This window comes from Oncorhynchus mykiss, chromosome 9 (genome assembly GCF_057628025.1).
Source record: "Oncorhynchus mykiss isolate SJ-2025 chromosome 9, ASM5762802v1, whole genome shotgun sequence".
NCBI classification, from domain to species: domain Eukaryota; kingdom Metazoa; phylum Chordata; class Actinopteri; order Salmoniformes; family Salmonidae; genus Oncorhynchus; species Oncorhynchus mykiss.
Genome location: NC_143030.1, coordinates 58,626,932 through 58,643,991, shown reverse-complemented (window position 1 = coordinate 58,643,991; position 17,060 = coordinate 58,626,932). Strand labels below are relative to the sequence as shown.

General features: G+C 40.2%; 1 long non-coding RNA gene across 1 annotated transcript in view; it reads left to right on the top strand.

Moving 5' to 3' along the window:
• The first annotated feature begins 397 nt into the window (after positions 1-397).
• Positions 398-17,060, top strand: part of LOC149981278 (uncharacterized) — a 96,356-nt gene continuing 79,693 nt past the window's right edge. The window contains exon 1 of the long non-coding RNA XR_016483353.1: positions 398-1,006. This is a non-coding gene — a long non-coding RNA (uncharacterized LOC149981278). The remainder of the gene's footprint in view (positions 1,007-17,060) is intronic.

The following is a 17,060-nucleotide window of genomic DNA, read 5'->3' as shown; positions in this document are numbered from 1 at the left end:
GATGCCAAAACCCAGATCAGGTAACCAGTTTTTACTAACAATAATGTGCCGTGCTACTCGATACCCAGAGGCTATCCCTCTCCGTACTATAACGGCTAAGACTGTGGTGAAGGCACTAGTTAAGTTCTTCTCTACGTTTGGACTCCCTAAAGTAATCCAAACTGTCAAAGCTGTTCTCAAATGTGTTAAAGATGCTGTGTATTTCTCATCAGGTGTCCAGTCCATATCATCCAGAGAGTCAAGGGGCCCTCGAATGCTGACGTCAGATGCTTAACCAGTTGCATCTCTAGGGGCGCTATTTCATTTTTGGATGAAAAACGTTCCCGTTTTAAGCGCGATATTTTGTCACGAAAAGATGCTCGACTATGCATATTCTTGACAGTGAAGAAAACACTCTGAAGTTTCAGAATCTGCAAAGATTTTGTCTGTAAGTGCCCCAGAACTCATTCTACAGGCGAAACCAAGATGATACGTTAAACAGGAAATGAGCAGAATTTCTGAAGCTCTGTTTTCTAATGTCTCCTTATATGGCTGTGAATGCGACAGGAATAAGCTTAGACCTTCTGCCGTTTCCCCAAGATGTCGGCAGCATTGTGACGTATTTGTAGGCATATCATTGGAAGATTGACCATAAGAGACTACATTTTCCAAGTGTCCGCCTGGTGTCCTGCGTCGAAACTGGTGCGTAAAGCCATGTGCAAGTATTTTTCCATTTGATTGAGAGGGGAAACCATGCTTCCACGAACGATATATCATCGAAGAGATATGTGAAAAACACCTTGAGGATTGATTCTAAACAAAGTTTGCCATGTTTTCAGTCGATATTATGGAGTTAATTTGGAAAAAGTTCGCGTTCTGAGGACTGAATTTTCGGGTTTTTTTGGTAGCCAAATGTGATGTACAAAACTGAGCTATTTCCAATACGCAAAGAATCTTTTTGGAAAAACTGAGCATCTGCTATCTAACTGAGAGTCTCCTCATTGAAAACATCTGAAGTTCTTCAAAGGTAAATGATTTTATTTGAAGGCTTTTATGTTTTTGTTGAAATGTTGCATGCTGGATGCTAACGCTAATGCTAACGCTAAATGCTATGCTAGCTAGCTACTTTTACACAAATGATTGTTTTCCTATGGTTGAGAAGCATATTTTGAAAATCTGAGATGACAGTGTTGTTTACAAAAGGCTAAGCTTGAGAGATGGCATATTTATTTCATTTCATTTGCGATTTTCATGAATAGTTAACGTTGTGTTATGCTAATGAGCTTGCTGATAGATTTACACAATCCTGGATACAGGGTTTTTTTCATAGCTAAACGTGACGCAGAAAACGGAGCGATTTGTCCTAAACAAATAATCTTTCAGGAAAAACTGAACATTTGCTATCTGAGAGTCTCCTCATTGAAAACATCTGAAGTTCTTCAAAGGTAAATGATTTTATTTGAGTGCTTTTCTGTTTTTTTGTGTAAATGTCGCCAGCTGAATGCTAATGCTAAATGCTACGCTAAATGCTACGTTAGCCATCAATACTGTTACACAAATGCTTGTTTTGCAATGGTTGAGAAGCATATTTTGAAAATCTGAGATGACAGTGTTGTTAACAAAAGGCTAAGCTTGAGAGCTAGCATATTTATTTCATTTCATTTGCGATTTTCATGAATAGTTAACGTTGCGTTATGGTAATGAGCTTGAGTCTGTATTCGCGATCCCGGATCCGGGATGGGGAGATCAGAAAGGTTAAGGCGATGCTACTCAGGTATTGCATGGATGCCAGTACCGATTGGGATGAGGGGGTACCATTCGTCCTCTTTGCTATCAAGGAAACAATACAAGAGTCCTTAGGGTTCAGCCCTGCTGACCTTGTGTTTGGACACACACCACGGGGTCCGCTAAAAGTTTTGAAGGAACATCTCCTACACCCTGTAGGGCCCCTAAAAATGTGTTGAATTATGTCAGTAACATGCTCCAGACAGCTCCTCAGGTAAGCCGGTCCAGCCAGCCGTCTTCATTGTGGCTGCGTTGGTGCTGAAGCCTGGCTGGGGAGGTTAAGGAGGATGGGTTGGAGTTACGCCATACATTACAGCAGTGTGAACGCCTATGTAATTTGGAGATGCTGAAAAAGTTACCCTCTCAAGTGGAACACTTGGATAAAGATCAAACTAATGACCTTATCCTATTGATAAATAACTTTCTCAATGTGTTTCAGGACATTCCAAGTCGCACATCCATCTTGGAACATCACGTGGGGAACGCTGCTCCTATTCGTCAGCATCCTTCCCGGGTTAACGCTAAGAAACGGGCGGTAATGAAAAGTGAGGTAGCTTATTTATTACAGAATTACATGGCAAACCCAGTAACAGCTCCAGGAGTTCCCCGTGTATTCTCGTTCCTAAGCCTGACGGTACGTCCTGCTTATGTACGGACTATTGTTGCATAAATCCCATTACAATATCTGATTATTTTCCTCTACCTCGATTAGATGACTGCATTGATAGAATTGGCTCTGCTGCTTATGTTAGTAAGTTAGATTTGCTATAAGGTTATTGGCAGGTGCCTCAGAACTCTCGAGCTTCTGACATTTCGGCTTTCATTACGCCTGATAACTTCGTACAGTATACTGTGATACCCTTTGGAATGTGTAATGCACCTGCTACATTTCAGCACCTAGTTAACCTCTCTGGGATATTCGGGACGGTAGCGTCCCACCCCGCCAACAGCCAGTGAAAGTGCAGGGCGCCAAATTCAAAACAACAAAAATCTCATAATTAAAATTCCTCAAGCATGCAAGTATTTTACACCATTTTAAAGATACAATTCTCGTTAATCCAGCCACAGTGTCTGATTTCAAAAAGGCTTTACAGCAAAAGCACCACAAATGATTGTTAGGTCACCACCAAGTCACAGAAAAACACAGCCATTTTTCCAGCCTAAGAGAGGAGTCACAAAAAGCAGAAATAGAGATATAATTAATCACTAACCTTTTATGATCTTCATCAGATGACACTCATAGGACTTCATGTTACACAATACATGTATGTTTTGTTCGATAAAGTGCATATTAATATCCCCAAATCTCATTTTACATTGGCGTGTTATGTTCCCTAGTTCCAAAACATGCAGTGATTTTGCAGAGAGCCACATCAATTTACAGAAATACTCATAATAAACATTGATAAAAGATACAACTGTAATACATGGAACTTTAGATAAACTTCTCCTTAATGCAAAAAAAAGTTTTCAAAAAAACTTTACGGAAAAAGCATACCATGCAATAATCTGAGTACGGCGCTCAGAGACCAAAACAGCCAAAGAGATATCCGCCATGTTGTGGAGTCAACATTAGTCAGAAATAGCATTATAAATATTCACTTACATTTGATGATCTTCATCAGAATGCACTCCCAGGAATCCCAGTTCCACAATAAATGTTTGTTTTGTTCGATAATGTCCATTATTTATGTCCAAATAGCTACTTTTGGTAGGGCGTTTGGTAAGCAAGTCCAGCCGAAACGACCAACCTCAGAGTCAGGTGTCTCTGACTCACTCCCCTCTCATTCGGCCCCACCCACAGTAGAAGCATCAAACAAGGTTCTAAAGACTGTTAGACTGTGGAAGCCTTAGGAAGTGCAACATGACCAATATCCCATTGTATCTTCAATAGGGAATGAGTTGAAAGACGACCAACCTCAGATTTCCCACTTCCTGGTTGGATTTTTTCTCAGGTTTTCACCTGCCATATGAGTTATGTTATACTCACAGACATCATTCAAACATTTTTAGAAACTTCAGAGTGTTTTCTATCCACATATACTAATTATATGCATATTCTTTTTTGGCTGAGTAGCAGGCAGTTTACTTTGGGCACCTTATTCATCCAAGCTACTCAATACTGCCCCCCAGTCACCAAGAAGTTAACATTGTGTTCGCGGATGTGCCAAATTGTACTGCTTACCTTGACGATGTGGTGATTCATTTGTCTACTTGGTCTGATCATCTCGCCACCTTGAAAAGGGTGTATCAGCGGTAGGAGAATGCTTCTTTAACCCTCAATTTGGCCAAGTGTGAGTTTGGGAAGGCTACTGTAACTTAATTAGGGAAGCATGTGGGACGAGGTCAAGGGCGCCCAATAACTGGCAGTTAGTCAAAGTATTCCACCATTGAACAAGAGACCCTGGCTTTATTTCTGGCCTTACATAATCCTTTAGTGTTTCAAATGTAGGGATACATATATATCTTCTTGAATCTACTTGAGACGCACATGTCCCAAGTAGGCACCTGGAAATGCAAATGCGCTACGCTAAATGCTAAATGTACTTAAAACTCAAACCTTGATCAAAATTCACAAGCAGGGTATTAAATTAAAGCTACACTCGTTGTGAACCTAGCCAGCAAGTCAGATTTTTAAAATGCTTTTCGGCGAAAGCATCAGAAGCTATTATCTGATAGCATGCACCCCCCAAAATGCCAGCTCGACACGTAAACAACAGATTTTGCGATAGACGGCGCTACCCAAAACGCAGAAATAAAATATAAAACATTCATTACCTTAGACGAGCTTCTTTCTTGGCACTCCTATATGCCCCATAAACATCACTATTGGGTCTTTTTTTCGTTTAAATCGGTCCATATATACCCAAAATAGCTTTGTATTGAAGTAGTGTCATTCAGAAAAATTCATCGTTTTTAAACGCTGCGTAATTTTTTAAAATTAAAAAAGTCGACGATAAACTTTCACAAAACACTTCGAAATCCTTTTGTAATCCAACTTTAGGTATTAGTAAACGTTTATAATCTATCAAAACGATTACAGGGCGATGTCTCTTCAATAGGTCCTCACTTCAAAAACAATGCAATCTGATCTCTCCTTGAACTGCATCCGGGTGAAGACTGGAAAACTTGGGGTCAGACAGATGGATTTTCCAACAATTAATTCGATTGAAAATTAGTACAATGGCGCCATCGTGCGGAATTTGTATGAAGTGCAGGCAAATTTCCATTAAATTCTGTTGTCCTTTAACAACTGGTGGAAGTGACTTATGGAAATTATTTTTTGCTTTCAGAGAGCAGTTTTTCTTGCGTTTTTCAATGAAACACACGCTCTGTTATAGTCACAGCCGTGATTTAACCAGTTTTATAAACTTCAGAGTGTTTTCTATCCACACATACTAATCATATGCATATACTATATTCCTGGCATGAGTAGCAGGACGCTGAAAAGTTGCGCGATTTTTAACAGAATTTTCAAAAAAGGGGGGGGTAGATCTAACAGGATATATATATACAATGTACAGATTCATTATGTGAAGGGTTCGGCGAACGTCGTGGGAGTTTTACGTTCCCCAGTTTCTGTGTTGTTGTGGGTTTGTATGTGTGTCTATTTCAGGAAATGGCTTCCCGGATTCCTAAAGCAATTGATTGGTCGGCCCCATCACTGATTGGAGCTCTGACCCCTCCCTCTCGTCATGGGATACAGCTGTTTCTTCAATTACTTACTCCTTCTCCAGCATGATAAAAGCCAGTGTCCCTTCGTCAGAGAGGAGATCTTATTTTTATGCCCTGTGTTGGTTGTTGTGTGGGTCAGTCAAAGTTGTTTTTATATTATTTTGTAGCCACTCCTTCAGATGTATGTGTATGACAATAGGACTTGTGGTTTGTGGTTGTTGAAATTTAACACTTAGAGTATTGTTCAATTATTCAGTGTTTTATTAGTTCCCGGGGGGGAGGGGAACACACCTTGGGAGTGTTTAGGCAAGAAGCCTGCGGGCATACAAAATCCGTAGTATTTAATCTGTCTATGCAGACTAGGTAAGACGTTGGAGGACCACCCCCTGTATTTTGGTTAGCGCGCCAGGTGGTGCTAAAGGTTAGAAGTGGGAAGGCAGGTAAGGTAGGAGAGGGGATTCCTTAATTTTACTTTCTTTGCTTTGGTTCCGTCCAGCCCCTTTTCCCCACGTTACCGTGTGTGATCACATACTTTTTTCACTCCACGGGGAATTGAGATGTAGCGGGGTGTTGCGTTCCTTCCTCCAAGAGGCGTACGTAACAGGGACCTTCAATGCTGCAGACATTTTTTTGGTACCCTTCCCCAGATCTGTGCCTCGACACAATCTTGTTTAAGAGCCCTGTAACGTAACAAAATGTGGGAAAAGTCAAGGGGTCTGAATCATTTCCGATGGAACTGTGTTTATATACTAGGCAAGAAAAGAAAGTCCTCTCACTGTCAACTGCGTTTATTTTCAGAAACCTAACATGTGTAAATATCTGTATGAACATAGCAAGATTCAACAACTGAGACATAAACGGAACAAGTTCCACAGACATGTGACCAACATAAATGGAATTATGTGTCCCTGAACAAAAATATCAGTATTTGGTGTGGCCACCAGCTGCATTAAGTACTGCAATGCATCTCCTCATGGACTGCACCATATTTGCCAGTTGTTGCTGTGAGATGTTACTCCACTCTTCCACCAAGGCACCTGCAAGTTCCTGGACATTTCTGGTGGGATTGGCCCTAGCCCTCACCCTCTGATCCAACCGGTCCCAGGCGTGCTCAATGGGATTGAGATCCGGGCTCTTCGCTGGCCATGGCAGAACACTGACATTCCTGTCTTGCAGGAAATCACGTACAGAATGAGTAGTATGGCTGGTGGCATTGTCATGCTGGAGGGTCATGTCAGGATGAGCCTGCAGGAAGGGTACCACATGAGGGAGGAGGATGTCTTCCCTGTAACACACAGCGTTGAGATTGTCTGCAATGACAACAAGCTCAGTCCGATGTTGTGACACAGACCATGTGACGGACCCTCCACCTCCAAATCGATCCCACTCTAGAGTACAGGCCTCGGCGTAACACGAATCTGACCATCACCCCTGGTAAGACAAAACTGCGACTCGTCAGTGAAGAGCACTTTTTGGCAGTCCTGTTTGGTCCAGCGACGGTGGGTTTGTGCCAATAGGCGACGTTGTTGTCGGTGATGTCTGGTGAGGACCTGCCTTACAGCAGGCCTACAAGCCCTCAGTCCTCTCAGCCTCTCTCAGCCTATTGCATACAGTCTGAGCACTGACAGAGGGATTGTGCCTCCCTGGTGTAACTCGGGCAGTTGTTGTTGCCATTCTGTACCTGTCTCACAGGTGTGATGTTCGGATGTACCGATCCTGTGCAGGTGTTGTTACACGTGGGGACGAACAGCTGTCCATCCTGTCTCCCTGTAGCGCTGCCTTAGGCGTCTCACAGTACAGTCATTGGAATTTTTTGCCCTGGCAACATCTGCAGTCCTTATGCCTCCTTGCAGCATGCCTAAGGCATGTTCACACAGATGAGCAGGGACCCTGGGCATCTTTCTTTTGGTGTTTTTCAGAGGCAGTAGAAAGGCCTATTTAGTGTCCTAAGGTTTCATAACTGTGACCTTAATTGCCTACTGTCTCTAAGCTGTTCATTAATTGTTTGTGGTTCATTGAACAAGCATGGGAAACAGTGTTTAAACCCTTACAATGAAGATCTGAGAAGTTGTTTGGATTTTTACGAATTATCTTTGAAAGACAGGGTCCTGAAAAGGGCTGTTTCTTTTTTTGCTGAGTTTATAATTTTAGCTAAACAGGTGGGGCTCAAAACAGCTCTGCCCCACCTGCCCTGAATGATGGCTCGCCACAGCTCAGGCAACAGGAATGCAATATCGAAATATGCACATAATGCTTATTCATCGTTAACATGAAGGCACGACCAAGCCTTTATCAACCCTCTAAATGAAACCACATGATCTTTGAAACTCCATGAGGCTCACAAATGGGAGTCAAAGCGTAAAGGGAGGTCCAATGGCTAGACACCATTGATATCTAAAATATCTGAGATTATTTTGCCCAATCTCTTTATTTTTTGCAACTGCTCATGTCCTGTACAAACTTGTGAACGGATTGCCTGATGGTGAAAACTGAATGTGCAGGACCCTAATAATGGACAAATGCCTATTACCTATGTATCTGAACTCACTTTTCACACAGCTCTGATAATTGAATATTTTCAATTAGGGAGTGAATCAGTCCAATTAGGAGTTTTATGTCTGAATATTATAACGTGTTGTAAGCCTGACTTATTTGAGAAATATTCACAGCTGACGCTGCGATACATATTTATCTTTATGACTGATTGTCTTTATGATTTGCCACATGTAATATCGATGTGCAATAGTAATTCTCTAGGCTTATCGACATCTCCCATTCTGTCCACAGATTTTTTTCCCCCTCTTTTCACATAATAAAGATACATTATTTGATACCAATCATAATGCATACCTCCATCTTCCTCAGCCACACAGCTTTGCCACAGTCAACACCCAGGCTCAGACAGTACAACTCTGTGTCTGTGTGTACACAATCTTCCTCATTGCCCCAGCATTAGGTGGGACACAAGCTCACCATAATAGAACTAATGTCCTATCTCCCTTTTCGGACAAGTTTATTATACCATGCATTGTTGTTCGACTGATGTCACTGGAACTCGGATATTTGACAGTTTCCATAATGAGTTTTTTGGCAAGTTACAACAGCTTTTCGGCAGTTTTTCGCTGTTGCAGCCAATAAAATGGAATGTATTATAGAATGTCACTCAGTCTACTGTATCTGTCTGGGAGAAATCTCCCAGGACAGAGGACACTCAGTGTCAGGTATAACGGCCTCACGTTAAAAAGCTCCTTGTGTATCTAATTCATTTGTATAAATTCACAGCCACCATATTTGGCGCTACCTGCTTCTGAGGAAACATGGAGCATCAAACAGAGACGGCGGAAACCAGAATTCCTTATCTAGTTAAATAGGAAGATGGCATTCTCTTTTCAAATACCTCAACTTACAAGATCAGTTGACACAATACAGAGTGACAAGGTTAAGCCGTAGATTGTGACACAGCAGTAATTGGGGATTGTATATTGATTGTTACAGAAACAGTTTGCAGAAGTTTATCACAATCTGTAATGAACTGCTGACCTTGATAAGTAACTGTTCAGAAAAATGTTGAATTTTAATTAGGGTCGTTGTTGAATTGCAGTGGCATTTGTCCCTTTCCAACCATGAAAAACCCTTTAAAATTACAAATAGTCACACGTCATACATGTTTTTTTTATTGAACTGTTTATCAATGGCAAAACGTTATGTTTATGCATTGTTCAAAGCGGGGGGGGGGGGCATCACCGAGTTGGGGCTTCGTTTCAAACAAGTAAAAGACACCGTCCTCCACTTACCCTCGCCTTATGCCTTTGGGGAAGTTGGCAACGACGTAAGCCCCTCAGCTCTCATTTGTAATCGAGTGTGCGAGTGGGTAATTCTGTTCACTCCGGGGCCTAAAATACCCCATAATTCCATTTGCGATGATTGTACATCCGCTAAGAAAAGTCAGCCATAACTTATAACCAACATCAATATGGAGAAGTCAACATGTAATTAAAAACGAATGTAAATACGTTTGAAATTGTGCTTCTAATGCACATGAGGGCACAAACATATATCGTAAAATATGTTTTTGTTTGGTTAGCTTTTTAAACATGTCAGATAACAGAAATACTCATCATAAACTTTGACAAAAGATACATTTTTACATAGAATTAAAGATACACTGGTTCTTAATGCAACCGCTGTGTCAGATTTAAAAAAAACGTTACGAAAAAAGCACACCATGCAATAATCTAAAACGGCGCAAAGACGTAACAATATTTCTCCGCCATGTTGGAGTCAACAGAAATACGAAATTACATCATAAATATTCCCTTACCTTTGATCTTTCATCAGAATGCAGTGCAAGGAGTCCTAGTTCCACAATAAATCCTTGTTTTGTTCCATAATGTCCACTACTAGTGTCCAATTAGCTGCTTTTGCTAGCAGGTTTAGCTCACATGTCCAAAAGCTGGCGCTGGTCCAGGCGAACTCAAACGAAAACTTCAAAAAGTTATATTCCAGGTCGAATAAACTGGTCAATAAACTCACATAATTCATAATTCAAGACATAATTCAAACAGTTTTAAGACATAATAAGACATAATTCAAACAGTTTTAGAAACTTCCGAGTGTTTTCTATCCAATAGTAATAATAATTTGCACATATTAGCATCTAGGACAGAGTAGGATGCAGTTCACTATGGGCACGCAATTCATCCAAAGTGAAAATGCTGCCCCCTATCAGGCCATTTTCCATAAAAAAAATGTGGCATAAAAAAAACACTTTGGTTTCTGGATAAACAGATGGAAAAGGGGTATTTTTATTAAAAAACATCTACCAGAAAAATTCTGAAAAGGAATCAGAAATACATAAAAATACAATAATGTTGCCATGAAGACCCCTGCCAACTAATGCCACTTATATTTAGTTTTGGAGAAATTGTTAACCTTCTAAGTTTAAGAAATATTGCCTTGCCCCACATATCTTTAAGATATTTTCTAATTGTTAGTAGACCTATCAAATGTATGTCACATGCGACGAACACAACAAATGTAGACTTTACTGTGAAATGCTTCATTATAAGCCCTTAACCAACAGTGCAGTTCAAGAAGAAGAAAATATTTACCAAGTAGACTAAAATAAAAACTAATAATAAAAAGTAACACAATAAGAATAACAATAACAAGGTTATTACCGGGGGCACCGGTACCGAGTCAGTGTGCAGGGGTTCAGGCTAGTTGAGGTAATCTGTATATGTAGGTGGGGGCGAAGTGACTATGCATAGGTAACAAACAAACAGTGATTAGCAGCAGTGCAAGGGTCAATGTAAATTGTCCGGTGGCAATTTTATGAATTGTTCAGCAGTCTTATGGCTTGGGGGTAGAAGCTGTTGAGTTGATTCTGGTCCTAGTTATAGCGATTTTACTGATATTATTAAAAAATATATATATTATGTGATTAAAACTCAATTCCGATACCAAATTGGTACCAAAAAAATTAATAATGGAATTACTGCAACTGAGTTAGCTACAATGGGAAACCACAATCACAAATAGTCACAAACCACAGTTGGGTCACCTTCTACTGTCCTCCCTTCCCCCGGCATACTGTTATGTTCAGCTCATAACTGTTTTCTTTGTCTTTCTGTTGTTTGGATACCACAGTACTGAGTATAGTACAGTGAGTAGAGAACATTACAGTACAGTATAGAAAAGTATAGTACAGTACATTTTATTGTACTGTATGTTATTGGCTGTACTCTACTGTACTCTACTCACTGTATTTTACTGGACTCACTCTACCGTGCTCTACTCACTTTACCCTGCTCTGCTGTGTTGTATTGTACTACACTGTAGGCTACTCTACTGTGCTCTGCTGAGCTGAGGTGTATAAACCTGTAAAACATGAGAATGACATTCATATCCATAATTATGAATTTCTGTGTAGTACAGATCTGGGACCCATGATGTCATTCCGTTACCATAGTTCTGTTACCGGGTGTAAATCTACTTCACTTACTGTAGTTCAAACTCAAAGCCATGTCATAGCTGAGACCTCATTCTTTCTTCAGACATCTTTGAATTTTAATTTGAAGCATATTTTTTAGTTTTTGGAAAACGTGGTAGCATAAAAACCTGAGATTTTACTGTAATTATGTTACCAAAGTTTGCATCTGCGCACAGTTCTTCCACTAAATTAATTTTGGTACATTTTTCAGTCAAAATTGTTGAAAGTAGTCCTTGTGCATTGGTTTTTGTTTGGCATACATTTTCAAGTCAAATTGTAATTCTGTTACCGTGGGATTGCCCTTATTGTGATAGTTTTCATTGCCATTTATGCATGGTTTTGTTATAAGACGTTGAAGTTTTTCTGGAAACAATATTTGTTCACATCATTGATGATGCATTTGGAGTCCTGTTTTCACAGATGTTCTGATCAGTGTATTTTCTAGACACACAATGCCAACCTAGATAGTTTGAGGTACATTATAGTTATTAAAAATGGGCCCAGTTCTCAGATGTCACATTGTCATAGAGAGTGGAAGATTATGGTGATTGGGAACCGAATATCCTTGTCCTTGAAGACTGGATTCTCTTTCTCTCTGTTGGAATGATGTGACAACCCACAGGCGAGCTATTAAAAAACTGGTGCAAAAATGTTTAGCACCATGACCTAAGGATGGATGCAGAGGATCATCCTGCCTTTTTTATGCTTGTGCCTCTTTAGGAAGAAATAGCTGTTGACATGGGCACCAATGACGTGATTTGGTAACCTGTGCTAATTTTTCTCTCGAATTTCTCAAGGCACACTGACAACCCAATTTCCATTAAATATAATCTGGCAGTTTAACACTGCCCATAAAAGCCAATGGGGTAGAGACGTGTATTATGCTATAGCTTTAATTATCTAGCCTCTTCAACAGCTGCTCTGTGTTTGTTTCTCCTCTCCCTTAATAGTGTGTTCTCTCCCCTCTTTTTTCACTATTTTTTTTGGTCTCAGAAAGACAAGATGTATTCTCAAATGTTAGTTTTATTCATCAAGTCTAAACACCACAGTTAAAGTGCATGAGGTTTAAAAGAGCAGATGGATCATTTTTGGGACCCCAAAAAAAGATTGGGGTCCATCTTGTCACGATGTCCATGATGTCATTGTCTGGGCCGCAAGCACGATTGAAGGAGTCGATGATACAGAATCACAAGTTCTGTTGTTGTAGCTTTTAATTGGTGTGAAATTACTTTTTTGTAGAGGCATAAGCAGCTCACTTTGACGGGTGTAATTGATTTTGATATGGCTGACAGACAACTGATGGAAGTTGTGCACTGCTTGACATTGCATCGTTCTTGTATAAACAAAGAAATGGCAACAGTTTTCCGGGCTGCACTGTTGAGCATGAGAAAATGGGAACGCCTTTACACACCCAGATGCAGTTACACAGCCCACCACATTTCCATTACATGAGTAGCTAATGAGCCAGGCATGGAATCATGTGTGCAAGGTAAATTAGTGGTGCTACCAGTCAGTCATCAGTGGGTGAAAATCATTGCACTGAAAGCCATTGGACCATAGAGTAGGCATTATTAAATAAGGGGATCACCTCAAATGTCGACATTCAGTAAATGAGGGATTAAAGATAAGCAGACCTACCTTTTTGATATTGATGACATTTAACTGACAATGAGAACAGCAATCTACAGTATACTCTTACTCTAACTGTCATTGGATATTTGTGTGTGTGGCACCTAGATTCGTGTCTAGACATTGTAAACATTTGCTTGGACAAGGTTTGATCTGATGAGGTACAGTACCTCACAAAGCATACAGAATAAGTCCTGTATTTAACAGTGGGCTAGCAGAGAGCGGTTCTGTCTGTAAAATTCTTGTGGATACTACAATAGTGAGAGACATTCACGAGGGACAACATCTGGGGTTCAGCTGGCGTGGTGGTGATAGAAAAAGGAAAGCAAGTTCACAGATAACAGGGGTAATTGGGAGAGAAGGAGAGACTGAGTTGGTAATGAAACACCTTTTCCAGGTGCAGAAGTATATGTTTGCATTTTGTCCCAGTGACATATTTAAGTGGTTCATACACCTGGCATGAGAGTCATCTTCAATGTCTGTACACACAAATAGGTTGTGTCAAATATGTACATTGTTGTTTCTTATGGCCTTGGCTTTGACTCCTACAGAGCACAGCATTGGATTTATTTTTCATTACACAAGCATGGAGGCGTTATTAGATTTACAAAGCATACTCATGTCATGGATGCAGCCAAGACCTGAAGCATGTGCCCTATCTCCAACCACGCTGTTCTACGGTCACAGATGTATTCCATTTGGACTACCTGCCAAAGCCTTTTCGAATGTTTGAAAAGGCTCGGTGGGTGGCATGTTTTTATTCCATTTGAGTGTTCTGGTATAAGGAAATTATGTAATTTTAATTAATTGTTTACCTACTGTCCATTATCCACCAGGCAGTGATCTGGCAGTTGCCCATTTGGAAACCCTTTGAACAGCCACCAATCTAACATAATCACCTCTTGTTTCAGGTCCAGCCACCTATGCACAACAGAACACATGAAAACACCAGGAACGAAACACATTTCTGCATTTTAATATATCTATGTTAAATAGCTACCAGAGAGAGGAGATGAGCAATACAAACAAACACCCCCACACAACCCACTTGTGTTGGCGCATAGATTTCTGTATGAAGCGCGTCAGACTGCAAGGTCCTCATTTCTGTTGCTTTGTAAAGTCTCCTCAGTCCTGTCCTTGGACCAGACGCTGCTATACACCTGCAGGGGAAGAAAGGTGCAAACAACCAGTCATGCATATGGGCAAATGGGACGGAGCTAAGGATTGACTGGGGGCAGTGTTCCTCACTGGTAATTGGCAGAGGTTTAGATCTTAATACATTCAACAGATGTTCGAAGAGCCCTAAGCGATGGGACAGCCAACTGTGGAGAGATTTGTCCTCTTTGTGCTGGCGACTTGTCCTTTTAAGATGCTCCAGTTCTGACTGTCTGACTCATTTCTGCTCAACATTGTGACATTGCTTTGGAGTTGAACTGGATTGTGGTTCTGAAACACAAAGACTGGCCCATGTTGGTCTGTTACACTTTAACAGCAATACTCAGTTTTCCTTTGAGCCTGTATAGTGGAAGAAGTCGTTAGGAGACAATTCAGTCTAAAGTATCCATATATATATATGTGTGTGAGAGATGTGGCCTGCATAGTGTTTCACTATAGGGCTTCTGCTACCACTGACACATCATTTGACCATAGATAGCTTGTTAGCTCGTGTTACCTCACAACACTGCAATTGTCATGAGAGAGATTATTAATTCATACATTTTCATTAACTGGCACAAGTCACATAATGTGGGCTCCGTGGCACACAGTTTAGTTCGATGACATTCCTGTTGTTTATAGCGCATTCCCTCAGAAGTCATACGCTTTGATCATCTGCCACCATTCCCTTTCAAGTCCAGGGGTTAACTTCACACAATTTAACATTGCATATGCCCCCTCTCTTTCTTTCCCAGTGTTTTCTTCTTGTAACCTTGATAGAGTTCATCAATGTGTTGTGTATCATATGGGTCAGTTTCATGTAATCGCCTGACAGAACCCTTCGCATTATGTCTGTTTTATATGGAAATGTATTTAGCCCGCTTCAATTATCGTAAACCTAGTCTCTGGCAATGTCTTGTTTTTTTCCACTTTTCTCATGAAGAATTAAATAACTGATTTATGTTTCTAAATAGAGCAATGGGCTGCAGTTTATTTGCATTATTTAACACTCAATTAAATAGTTAAATTAAATTGCACACATGCTGTTCCAGGGGAACAATGTTACAGTGGTTAGAAAGATGATTCGATTGACAGATACTTGAACATGTTGTCCTCTCCATAGTCAGGACAAGAGGTTTCAGGACTTCTGAGATCGCTGTCCAAATTAGTTGTCTATAACTTTTAACAAGGGAATGAAAGCTCACAATGATAATACGTATTGCTTTTATTATTGCACATAGTAGAATGAGTGGCCTAGTTTTAGTACTATTAGTTAGAGTTATAATTTCATGCCTGACGACTGGTCACAAAGTTCTTGTCACGTTCTGACCTTAGTTCCTTTATTATGTCTCTGTGTAAGTTTGGTCAGGGCGTGAGTTGGGGTGGGTAGTCTGTTCTTTTTTATATGTAAGTATTTATGTGTTTGGCCTGGTGTGGTTCTCAATCAGAGGCAGGTGTCGTTTGTTGTCTCTGATTGAGAATCATACTTAGGTAGCCTGTTTTCCCAATTTTAGTTGTGTGTGACTATTTTCTGTTTAGTGTTTTCTGCACCTTACAGGACTGTTTCGGTTTTTTCGTTTCTTCACGTTGTAGTTTTGTATTTCAGTGTTCCGTTACATAAATCATGAACACGTACCATGCTGCGCTTTGGTCCTCCTCTACTTCCACCAACGAAAACCGTTACAGTTCTCTCCATCTAGCTGTAAGAACCACAATCATTAAATTGTTAATGTTCGACCGTCATTCTGCCATTGCACCTTCACTCGTTTTTTTCCCCTCCAGATTTGATATCTTCATCTTTAAAAATAAGCCACCTCAAATTAGCTCTATTGTTCGGCTGCCTTTCTGCAGACAGACAGCATACGGACTCTGTCAAATGTTCCTGAATATGTTCACTGAACCTGAAAAGAGAATCTCTTAAATAAAGACAAAGACAAATGTGAGTAGTATGTGATCCAATTCAGGCAAATCAATGCTGCAGACGTAGGTAAAGGTGACATAAAGGTGAAAGCATCCCAGACGGATTGTACTTCCTAGATTTATCAAAGTAATGTAAAATATCTCAGACAAAGAGTAAAACTTTGAAAATCTTAGATAAAGACTAAAGCCATTCACCCTTGACTTTGCAAGAGTTACCACCCCCACCCAAGTTCTTAACTTCCCTATGGATGTTGGTCTGTCTCTATCATTATCATGTTTCCAATATTCACCCGTGCTAGCTTACTGCCTCTATTGTAAATTGACATTTATTCATAATTCTAGGGGGACATAAAACAATTACGCCTACTTCACATGTTTTTGACACTGCCAAACAAGGGTATACTTTAACACACACGCTCTCGCTCATTTCTGTAGTTTCACTCTGGTTGCCAAAGAGAGACCCAAATGTAATGCTGCAGAGGATTCTACTCTGCTCAATTCCTGGATTTGTTGGAACTGACAAAATTCATGGGAACAACAAAGGAATAACAGACAGATAATTTACACTCCAGATTCTTTCATTGTTTCTTTGAGTTTTTAAATCTCTCTGGGTTAGAGTCAATGTATGTTCCAAATTGTATGTATTACATGGGAATGTATTTTAAGGCTTTTTTTTCTTCAATTGCTGTATGCCCTCTGCTGATTTGCAGAATGCACCAATATTTCTATTTTAGTTACTGCTAATTGGCAGATTGTACTGCACTCAACTGATGTATTCTTCTTCTTCTTCATTCCTTCTTAACTTCTTTGGGACTGGGGGCAGTATTGAGTAGCTTGGATGAATAAGGTGCCCAGAGTAAACTACCTGCTACTCAGGCCCAGTTGGTAATATATGCATATTATTAGTAGATTTGGATAGAAAACA